We start from the raw sequence: 12,324 nt of genomic DNA, 5'->3' as shown, positions 1-12,324 counted from the left end.
TCTACTTTATAAAAAATTTAGATTGAATTTCACAAAGACAAGAGATCTACCTTACCTGGAGAGCACACAGTTTATAGAGATCTTGTTAATGAAAATAGCATGTTGACTCTTAAATGTCTTACTTTTTGTAACTTTTATACTCGTATGCCTGTAATTAAAGTAGATGTGCACACTTTGTCTGATGGATGTTGGTGCTGTAAAGTGACAGCTACACAGTCAAGCATTATTAATAGAATGCTTCTAACTTTAACAAAGAGTAGATCTAAAGATTGAGTGGGCCGCCAGAAAGGAGTTAGCACAAAAAGAGTGTTTTCTTTTTAAAAATAAATTCTACATATATGAACTTCTGACCTTTTTTCTCAATTGGTTGAAAGTTTTCACCAACGCTGGTAAGGTCACAGTTTCAAATTAGGGCACGTTGTTTGTTTTTTATGCCTTCAAACAACTCTGACCTAGTTTGGGGCATGGGGTATTTTTTTCCCAATACGGCATGGAAGCTTTAAAAATCTTTGGGAACAGCAGATTAGTATAGATTACAAAAATGTACTTCAGATTTCATTTTTAAACATTGCCACTTTAAAATGTTAATTTTTATTTTCTTTGTAATGTTAAATATGATGATGGCCAGCAGTCATTGATTATTCTGAAATTGCCTAGAAATGCCTCTTTGCAATGAAAAGTAAGTAAAAAGCATGATAAGCCAGTCAAAACCTACTCAAAAATCAACATATTATTTTGAATTTTAAAATAAAATAGAGTATCTGATATTTTCCATTTTAATAAAGTTCAAAGTTTGAATGAAAATATTCAGGCAATATAACAGAAAAAATAAAGAAGTGTTGCCATGGTTTTTGTTTTGTTCAGATTGGTTGTTTTTAGCAAAAGCATTTTTTTTTCTTAGTATTCCTCGTAGTGTATTAATTAGAATGAAAAAGTAAATAGTAAGGAAACTCAGTTTTTCACAGCAAATCTTTCAGTCTTTCAGGTGTCAAATCGTACATTTCTACTGTACGATTTGCTGGGTCTATGCCATCACCTGCTATGGGCTGGCTAAGCACTATGCTGGCAGTCCCAGAAGAGGGCAGAGTAGTAATACAGAGTGTGCAGCCATCGCAGCCTGTTCCTTATATATACAGCACTGCCACCTCTTGTTATGACTGTTTTGTAAAGAACAGAAACATCTGATTTTGTTTTAGAAAATAAATAATGAGACTTGACTGATCAGGAGAATGTTTATTGGAGAATGTCCAGGACTTGTATATCTGGGGCCCCCCTGCTTATATATGGCAGTAGGTGCAGATCTGGACAGGCTGGATCTTGCCTTAAACAGTCTTTTTAGTCTTTCTTTCTCAGCCAACCCCCCACCAATGAATAGAGAGAGGCTTTTTTCTTGTAAGCTGTAAAAATGCTATTGCAAGTTAATGAGCCTCTGAGACTTGAATGTATCATTTGGCTAGGCCTTCAGCACTGGAACTTGAATGTACTGGCTGTCAGTTCATCTTGTGCATCTTTTCTACCTCAAGCACTCTAATATCTATTTAGTCAAGATACCTTAGTTCAAATTCCTCTTTCTCTTAATTTTTTTTTTTCAATGAGAAAAGTCCTATAAACTCAATGTATTTATTCTATATTTACTCCTAGTAGCAAAATAAGTTTTCTCTAGCCTTTGAATTTACTCTCCATAAAGCAGCCAGTATTCATACATGAATAATTGGAGAGAGATATAAAATTATTATTACAATTGAACCTACTGCAAGCTGTGCGTTTTGTTTCATTTATTTAGGTCAATGTGCTGAACTGGAAAAAACACCCTTTAAAAGAAATATACTCTTTATTGATGAAGCCCATATAGTTTTATAATAGTTCATTAGTCATTTGTTTTAATTATTCTCACCCTTGATGATGCTCTATCTTGAGCTCCACCAGCTCCAAGTTCCCTTTTTTTGAGTCTCAACTGTATCTACGCTACCCAGAAAAGTTCATAATAAAATTGACTGAGAGCACTGAATTCAGGTGAGATAGTGTGTGTGCTAGTGGTACAACTTGAGCATTTCTGTGATACTTCATTCAATTGTACTGACATTTAGTCTGTCATTTGTCTCCTATATGAAAGATTATGAGTTAAGAGGTCCCATTGCTGCTTTTATGCCCACCTCAGAACAAAATTTTAAGCCCACTATGCATTTTTGAACATGCTTTTTATCAAGTCTGTCTCCTAGATGCTGAGTACTATTCTCTAGTATACTAAAGAATTTATGCATGGATTAAACTTTGTACAGTGAATAGCCTATTACTTGTTTACCTGGCCTGAGGCCAGTATGCTCATTCTTTTGCAGGATAAAGCCTTACTGATAAATGTCATCTTGGTATATATCTTGGTCTAATTTACAGATATTTGCAGGCCATTTATTTTACCAAGAGAGACATTTTTCTTCTGGATACCAAACAAATGGGTTATAAAAGCAACATTACTGCACTAAATGCTTGGGATTCTTATTTAGTTAGTTAGTTTGTTAGTTTTATGAAGCCTGCAAAGGGTAAATAACATTTAAATATGATCTTATAAATAAGATGACCAGAAATAGCAGTTTGGAATTTTGCATTCAGAAGAAGTTGGCTCATAAAAAGCTTGGAAATACATAATTTTCAAAGTTTATAAAATAGATTTTTCTTCAGGTGTTATGAATGTAAAAAGTATTTCAAATATATTTGCAAATTCATTTAACTCACTGAAGTATCATAGTAGCATTTAGGCTTGCTTTGTAGCTAAAAAAAATAAATCTAAGTCAAGGTTAACATTTAAAATTGATGTTACATAACACATTCCCACCATTAAATACTAAAAAGCACAATCAAAAAACCAATAACAAGAAAGGTCAATCTCAGTTGATTTGTGGGGCATTCAATGAAGAAAGTCAACTTAGCATGTCAGTGTCCCTATATTACAAATCATTAGGTTTGATCCTGCAATACATGAGATATACAACTACTTATCTCCATAGGAAAGCCTGAGTAACCAAATCTTGTTTATGTCCTATGAGACCTATATTGTAGTGTCCACTTTAATGTGTGATGGGACCTATTTTTTGAAAAGTTCTAGGCTTTGTGCTGTCTGCTAAAGGCTTTCTCTCCATGCTGTAAGCATGTGAATCTAAATGTAAGCATGTGAATCTGTGTAAGCAAGTGAATCTGAACATTTAACTAGTCATTGATTAGTTTGGGGCATAAATTGGATGTAATTTGCAAGTCAGTGAAGATTCTGATTAGAAAAAAAAGAAGTCTGTAGGATAACCAAACCACACCATTTCTAAGTCAGCAAGTCTTCTTGTAGTTCTTTGGCTTTGCAGAATTACAGATAAAGTGCTCAGGTCCAAAGTATACATTTATATTGATCTCTGTTTATAAAAAAGCCTGAATAATAATACAAAAAAATGTTGGCATTAGGTATGAGAAGGGTATAAAATCTCTATAACTTATACACTTTATCTTTTGTTCAGCTGATGAAACTAGGCATTTACATTATCAATTCATTCTAGAGTTCAATTTTTTTTACTAATTTTTTAGAATTTTTGCTAATATTAATGGAAAGAATGTTGGATATCTCTTACACATCTCCAGATATTTCTGTAAAAATGCACAAGAATAGCTGATGACATAAGGACATCTTCAAATCAAAATTTTTAAAATGACCTAATATTCTTTATAAGGTAATGGCAATGCAGGTTAGCTAGATTTTCTTATAAAGATATGGCACAATAATTCTATTTTGTGCTGAAATTTTTACTTGTTTCCTGAGAGGACTAGCCAATTTCTAACCTATCATTGAATGTTAAGAGTTAACTAGTGAGATGTAGACTTTACAATGAAATTGTTAATAGTGCTTTAATGATAAAATTAATCAAAAATGGGGATAGCCCAATATGGGGGGTTAGATGACAAGCTATTAAGGCCAAGCTATAATCAATATGCAAACAGAGAGCTTAAGACTTGCATAGCTGAGCAACTGTAGTTTGAAATCGTATGGATGACAATTTGCAGTACTCTAATGGCTGTCTTCAATAAACTTGGAACATAGTCCTGACAAATCCTCGGGGCTAATGCTGTCGGTAGCCCATGCAAGGAGAATCACTGCAGCTTTCATTGACATAGTTCATTTTACTGTGGCTGTGCTGCCGTTGCTGTATAAAAGCACCCACTGCATGGTCTTCAGCAACTGTGAAGGTGACCTTGACAAGAAATCCTCTTGTCATAAAAGATACTAGGTTATGAAGAACAAGATAGGTATGGTTAGACTATTACTTTCAAATCATGCATCTAATTACTGCTCAGGATGGATGTCTTCACTGAAACTGCAGCTCTGACTGCAAAACTAGAATAACGGACTTGTGGCACAGATGAAATAGTAGCCTTTTGTCAGCATTATTCTGGAAAATAAATAGGTATTTGTATGGGCCTGTCTCAGGAAAGTCTGTCAGAGCTCAAATTTTTGAGTATCAGGTTAAATTTATTTTCATGAAGCATGTGTTTAAACCTTTTGCTCAACTGGTATGTCAACAACAAAATGTGATTTCTTGGGAGTGCAAACCAAAGAGCAGAATTCCCAGAGAAACACAACCAGAATTCCTACTGACTGTCTACCTGCCTTGGACAAGCCACTTGACCTCTCTATTTTAGATGTACTGGCTCCAAATTGTGTGATATTGTTTTTGGCATTGTGGACATTGCTTTGCTGAGGGGTCAGCCAAATTGCCAAACTACCAACTATTTTGCATACCTCAGAGCTTTGGAGAACCAGCTGTCTGCTACCATAGCATTGCTAATGGACAAGTAAGTCTGTGTGGGGCCACAGCAGCTGTAATTACTAGGACTATTGAGTGTCTGCAGCAATTACCAGCCACATTTTCAAGGATCTCCCCCTGGTTCTGTTGCAGTTCCCTTGGCTTCCTCTTATGGCTACTAGACTAATTTCTTGGTCTGTCTCCTTTCATCTTTAGAGAAGTAAAATTTTGCCTTGCCCACATACCTAAATTGCCTAGAGGTGAATATGACCTGGCAGCTATTGCCTGAGTTTTGTAAGACCTGAATGTAAAATGCCCAAGCTAAGTGTTATAAGATGATGAGCATTATCAGTGGAAGTTCTAATAATTGGTGTAAGAATTTTTTAAATTATAACTAGGAATAAAATACTGGATTCAATATTTCAATATTTTATGTAGAACTGCTGAGTTCAACATAATCTGGCTTTCATCTTAATTAGCTGGATTAGACCAACTGCAGTTTACATGTAAAAGATGAAATACTGCTTTCTTAAAACCTATGAGAAGCTTCAATACAATCGGTACTCATGAAAGTCAAATAAGTGGAATTCATCAACATATATAGTTTGTTGACTTTCTTTTTATGTACTTTTGATAAGAAGAGAAGTGTAGGAAGGACTACAAATTGTAACTTGATTTTTAGAATCTTTTTATATCTCTAAAGCCTCAACTACCCTAAAGTCTCAACTACCCTGATATTTGCCCCTCCTTGTGCGACATGCAGACTGAACAACATGGGCAGAAATACTAATGCACGGCTATTTTAGAGGCTCTTGTTCAAAATAAGTATAAATAGGTAATATAGTCCATGCAGTAGATGAACATGTCCCAGAAGCATTGATGCTAAGACACAGTACAATAAAAAGAAAATAAGAAAATCTGATTAATTTCATTGTTGTTCATGCTGGGCATTTCTCTAGTAAAATGCATATATACTCCCACAGCTATAAGGGCAGGAAAAAGAAGGCACTCTGGTAGTCTCTGCATTATATAACCAGAATAGTCAACTGAAAATAAGAAAAGTCCTAATAAAACTCTAAAGGTATTTAAGGGCAGAGTAGTCCAGAACACAACAGTCAGTGAACTATGCAAAACCACTGGTTTTGTCTGTAGGAAAACTACCATAAGCACAAGACTAAAATGGATTTGTAAAAGATAGGGAAATTGAAGCCAGCTTCTGGCTGTTTTCCTCCTCCTCATCTGCACACTTAATTCAGACTCTGTCAAACACGTCCCAAGTTTGGATGTTCCAGTGCTTTCTTCTCCAGGATCTTCATTCCCATTTTCTGTTTCTTGTTCAGTTTTATTTCTTCCTAAAAAAAGTCTTCATTCAACTTATTTTTTTTTCACTCTAAAGGTGTAAGTTTGATTTTTGTCCCTTAAAGACTTGTAAATCAAAGGAACTTCTATTCAGTTTGATATATAAGAAAAAGACCAAGATGCCTGCCAGGCAAGTGGTCATATCAGAAATCTATTAGAGCCCAGCTCTTGATAGCAGGCAGTGTGTTTGAAAGAAAATGTTTCCCCATGGATTTCCCTAGCTCAGCTTCTGTAAACTAATGTAATATGAGCACAAAAAGAGAACAAGCCATGGGTTCAAATATGTTGTAATATCTGCATGTTTCAATTACAATAACACTATTAATTACATTTTTAACAAACTAGGCAATTTATTATTTATTGAATAATCACATCTTTGCTGATTTCCAAGACTCCATTTCTTAGCATTTATTGCAATTTATTTTGGACTTGCAGAAATTTACATGTAGATCAGTGGAATAATCAGAAATATATTAGGTCCCTAACAATCACACTCCAAAACTTGTTCTTCACTTATATCTCATGTTCATCTGTAGATTTGAATTGCTCATCTTTTGAACTTTCATTGATAATCAGATCAGGAGAGAACTTGAGTGATGAAATCAATGGACTTGCACAATCTAACTTGTATTGTTTGGGATAAAATGACAAAGGGGCTCTTTTTCTCGGTTTATTTGGAGCATCCAAGCCTTTCTCTGAATTTGCAATGAAACTCATTGCAATAGGAAAAAATAGATATGAGCTTGTTTTGCCTATATGAAAGGTGACATCTCATATTGGTGCTTACAAGAGACAGTCTCACAAGGTGCGAGACACCAGAGAGGGCTGGAGTGTTGCCACTGGATCACTTATGCAGCAAAGCACTTGGACTTTTGGTTTGTTTGTTTTGACTATCAAATTATTCATTTTATGCTTATGCTTAAGTTACTGAGTAGATGGGAACCCCTTTCGCTTCCTTTTATTGCCTACTTCAAAAGTCACTCTCTATTTTGAAAGCATTATGAGTTTGACTCACCTCAGAAGCACCACACAATAGCTCAGGGTGGACTGTTGAATGCCTTTTCACCAGAAATTACACACAGAATTTTATAACTGTTTTTGATCTTCAGACTGGTGACTAAACCCAATGCTTGCATCTTACTGAGAAGATGCTTTTTTAGTAAACATTCGAAATCCACTGGTTTTATATAACAGCCAAATACAGAACATCCAACAATGCTGACTCTGAGTGACAGTTACTACAAAAGTCACAAATACATTAACTGCAGACCTGAGTTTTCTCATGTTGGTATCCACAGTCAAAAAAAAAAAAAAGTCTTTTCTTACTTAGTACTATCACAACAAAAGATTACTGTTCTATTTCTTGTCATTTTACTGCTAGAAGCAGTTAATAGAGTTTTTTGTTTGTTGACCCAATAGTTTTTTGTTTGTTGACCGTTCCAAGTCAAAATGATTGAAAAATGTGCACTTTGCATGATGAACTTGGGTTGGATAAAAGTATTATGCTTATCCTACTGTTGTCATTGGATTTAGACTAATGTCAGTGCAATCCAAACTGGATCCCCATTAATCTTGTCAAAGATATTTTATAGCAGGGATGGAGTGGGAGGAGTCAGATGAGTCCTATTGACCTGTTAAAACTGACAGAGATTTTTGATGAAGAAATCTGTGTCACACCCTATACCATACATCATTAGTGGTTCTGAATGTGCTGAGACTAAGAACAACCTCTCTGCATTGGACATTCAGAAGACAAAATTTGTTGAGGCAGTTTTCATGTAGATGAGATAGGATTGAAACTATAGGCCAAAAGAACAAACATTTCATATCATCACCACTCCAGAAATACATTTTTTTCCTGACTATAACTTTAAATATCTATTACACTTGTAACATATAAACCTTTCCTGACCTATGGCCTCTTGTGTTCCTCTACAGAAAATATTTCCTTTCTCATGTGCAGAGTTTTCTCTGTACTAACCTGAAGTTAAGTTCTTAAAAAATTGCTCTTTCCCCAGCCAGCTATTGTGCTACATGAAACACGTTCCAATTGTTTTTAATATAGTAAATCAGGAGTCACAGAAGCCTATTTAAAATAATTTTAGCTAAACATATATTACTGCTTCCACAAGCACAGCCTGAAATTTTCAGAAGTGCTTTTCTCTCTTTTCAGTGCCAGAGGGAATGGAAGGAAAAGCATAGTGCTTTAAAAGTGAGTCTCTTCCATCTGGTCAGTCACCCTTAAACCTACTTGAGTCTGCCGGGAATAGCCTAAGATTGTTTCTATTTTTCATCTGCAGTTAAAACACTAAGAGGCATAATGAGAACAGGAGCCTTTATAAAATTACTGACTGCCAGAATGATGAATTTGCTTTCTTCTATTAAAATGTTGCTGTGTTTTGGGTTTGATGTCATTTTATGCTGTTTGGCTATTACTCTGCTTCTAAAATGGCTGTTTGATTTATTTTTTTTTTAATATTATAGGAGCAGTATTCCTGCTGCTACACTTCAGGGTCTCACAGACTTTTCATTATAATGCTTTATTTTCCAGGCTTTGTGACTTACTGCAGAAAAAAATCTTCAGCCAAAAAATGGATCACAAAGTCTCAGTTTGGGAGTTTGGTCAGGAAATCCTTGTTTAGGTTGATTAAAAATAAACTGAATTTTGATGAATTTTGTTTCAAGCTTTTTCTTAGAGCGTATTATTTATACACATGAAAAATAATGAATTTCAGAATTATTCTTTCTGTCTAGATCATCTATCATTCTATAAGTTCTAGTCAAACATGAAAGATTTTATACTGATCATAGGAGTTTACCAGTACAACCCAGAGCTATTAAATCTCTTTGATACTCAAACCCGACATTTTCTAACTCATGCTTTTGAAAGCTGAGGGTTCTTTTTTTTATTTTATTTTAGGTATATTTGAGTGTGTGTGTATGGTTACATATTTCAGTAATATAACCATTTTGTTTCATAACCTGGAACTGTATTTATATTGTACCAAAACACAGAACATCACATCCAGGATTTCACAGCCCAAAAAATCAATAAAATCAAGACAACACAGCAGATTTATGATTGTGACTCCAGAATCCTTCAGTCTTTGGGCTTCTCCATATTCATCCTAATGTTAACAGAAATTCTAGGAGTACATATATCTCCCCTTCCCTTCCCTTCCCTTCCCTTCCCTTCCCTTCCCTTCCCTTCCCTTCCCTTCCCTTCCCTTCCCTTCCCTTCCCTTCCCTTCCCTTCCCTTCCCTTCCCTTCCCTTCCCTTCCCTTCCCTTCCCTTCCCTTCCCTTCCCTTCCCGTCCCCTTCCCGTCCCCTTCCCGTCCCCTTCCCGTTCCCGTTCCCGTTCCCGTTCCCGTTCCCTTTCCCTTTCCCTTTCCCTTTCCCTTTCCCTTTCCCTTTCCCTTTCCCTTTCCCTTTCCCTTTCCCTTTCCATGTTAGCTCCAGGAATAGTGAAAGCAGGACTTGTTAGAAACTCTCGTAGCTGTAGGAGAGGGATAATGTTTTGCTGTAGAAAAAAAGGATATTCCAGTGTTAACAGGTTAGCCCAGAGTTAACCAGCTAGAAACAGTTTGATTCCTTTTTCCTGCACAGGTTTCCTTCATAATCCCTTCTGGATAATATAAATTTTTCTATGCCTTATTTCCCTATCTTTATGTTAGTATCTGCTCGGGGGTGCTCTGTGGTTAAATAAATGTTTTTTTTTTTTTTTTTTTTTCCCATTGGAACTCTGATAATGCAGCAATATGTACTCATGTAAATACTGGAGAGGCCTTGCATTTTGCTGATCTGATGGCTGCAGCAGTTGACTAACACAAGAAAGGATATAACTTGTTTAAGTTTTCCGGGCCTAATACCTTAAAAACTTCAGTGAGTTTAATGTAAAGATGGAGTTTTCCTTCTAAGCCCTGTGTTCTTTCCTCTTTCACTTCTAGGCTACAACTATGCCTTCTAATGGAATAAAATTGTTGTTTCCTTGGACTGTAAATACTCTTCATACTTATTTTTGTACAGGACATGTTTGGTTTTACAGAGGTCCATCTGAACAGTATGGAGTATTGCTGTTTTAAATGGGTTTACACTCCTATTAAGGTTAAGATTTTGGGAGCTTTTTTAAAAGCCATGTCTGCTTGCACATGTGCCTGCGCAGGCCTATGTCTCTATGTTTTAAAACCCCACAGATGACAGTCTGCATATGCAGACTGCGCAGACTTCTGTTAATGGCTCCGTGAAGGTCAATGACGCACAATCTGAGAAATAACCATTAATACCACTCAACGCAATGCCTTTAAGATGGAGCTTCATCACAGTTTATCATCCCTACAGCAAATCTATATATAGGTATTGAAGCCTGAAGTGGTGATTTTCAGGATTCATTTAGGCAAGGAAAACAGGTGCATGTATTTACATATATTCCATGATGAACATATATTCCAGATGAACAATATTCCAGCTGTAATATTGGCAATAGATTAAAATGATAAAATTCTTGTTATGGTCCAGTTTCTACTCTTTCATGCACATCTGCATTTTGGAATTTAATTTGGCTTTCTGATTTTAACTCTTAAACTTCCTCAATAAAAATCATATGCCTTCTTAAAGCATCTGGTGGGGTACATTTTATTTCATATGCACACCCATTTCAGGCATGCGCCTCTGAAAACTCAGATGAAGTAACAGAAATTTTGTCAACTCAGATATCCTATTAAGTACTAAACTTAGCAACTGACAAAGTGATAAAGAAGTGTTAACAGCCTTCAACTCCCTTGTTATCTCTAGCAACAATTGCTACCACATCTTCCTTGCAGAAGATCTTCCTTAAAAGTAGATTACATCAAATGTGCAAATATATCCAAATATTTTAAAATATTAAACCTTTAAGAAAGAAGTTTGCAACATTGTTGCAGAACAGAGCTTCTTTTGGTATGAAACTATTTGCAAGCATTTTCACTCATTTTGTGCTTTGATGCTGGCTCGAACATGGGATGTTGTTTTCAAAGGACTATACTGTCTGTACTGGTCCTAGGTTCCTGGAACTGAAGGCTGATGAAAAGAAGTAGGAGTGGTATCTGCAATTTTAATCTACAGCCTCTGAGAAAATACAGTATTTTATTTTCTTGACTGATTTACATAAACAGTGTTTGGCTTTTGATACTCCCTCCCAGAACCTGAGCATTGGCTGCTCTGTAGGTCCATTATTTTTAGTATCAGTTCTTGAGTGCTGGGAACTCAGGAGCTGCAGAGCTAAAAGAAATATTCAAGATGATAAGTCAGCTTTTACTTAATGTAATTTTTAGTTTCAGCATACATGAAACTGTCCATGTAAACACAGCAACTAAAGACTTTACTTCTTAAAATTGTCCTGGTGATAAACATAAAATAATATGAGGCTGCCCATTATCTCCTTAGCACTGGAGCTGATGGAGGAATTTAATTCTGTCCCTATTCATGGGCACAGTTTCAGGAAGCCCCTTAATTAGCCAAATATCTTAAATATGTCTTTCTCACAATCCACAGAGTGACATTTTGTTTTAAAGTAATATCTATGACAATCAAATAGTTCAATAATCGTAATTAATGTAACCATTTAATTCTACTACTATTAACAGAAACCTACCTAAAACAGAATTTTAAACTATTGCCCAGGGAAGTGGTTGAGTTGCCATCCCTGGAGGTCTCTAAAAGACGTTTAGATGTAGTCCTTAGTGATATGGTTTAGTGGAGGTCTTGTTAGTGTTAGGACAGAGGTTGGACTAGATGATCTTGGAGGTCTCTTCCAACCTAGACGATTCTGTGATTCTGTGATTCTATTGCATAGGAAAAAAATGTGACAAAAGCAGAGTTCCTCACTTCCATTTTATTGCAGATGTCAAAGCAAAGCAACTGCAACTTTACTTGATGAAAATCTGGCTCTGTAATATCCTCAGCCTTAGTCCAGTGGGACTCAAGACTTCTTGTTATGGTCACATCAACTTTATAACTGGAACCTGTGTTATGAATCATACTATAGTTCTGGGCAACTGAATGGGGCAACTCCAAGCTTATCCGCAGAGCCATATCTACAAAATCAAATTGATATAGCCATCAGTACCTAAGCTCCTGTCATTTGAACTGTGCATCAATCCTATGATTATAATGCTAGAACTGTTTTATCTCAACAGGCAGAGAAAGTGC

This window comes from Cygnus atratus, chromosome 13, assembly GCF_013377495.2.
Source record: "Cygnus atratus isolate AKBS03 ecotype Queensland, Australia chromosome 13, CAtr_DNAZoo_HiC_assembly, whole genome shotgun sequence".
Lineage (NCBI taxonomy): Eukaryota > Metazoa > Chordata > Aves > Anseriformes > Anatidae > Cygnus > Cygnus atratus.
Note: the sequence above shows the minus strand (reverse complement) of the source record.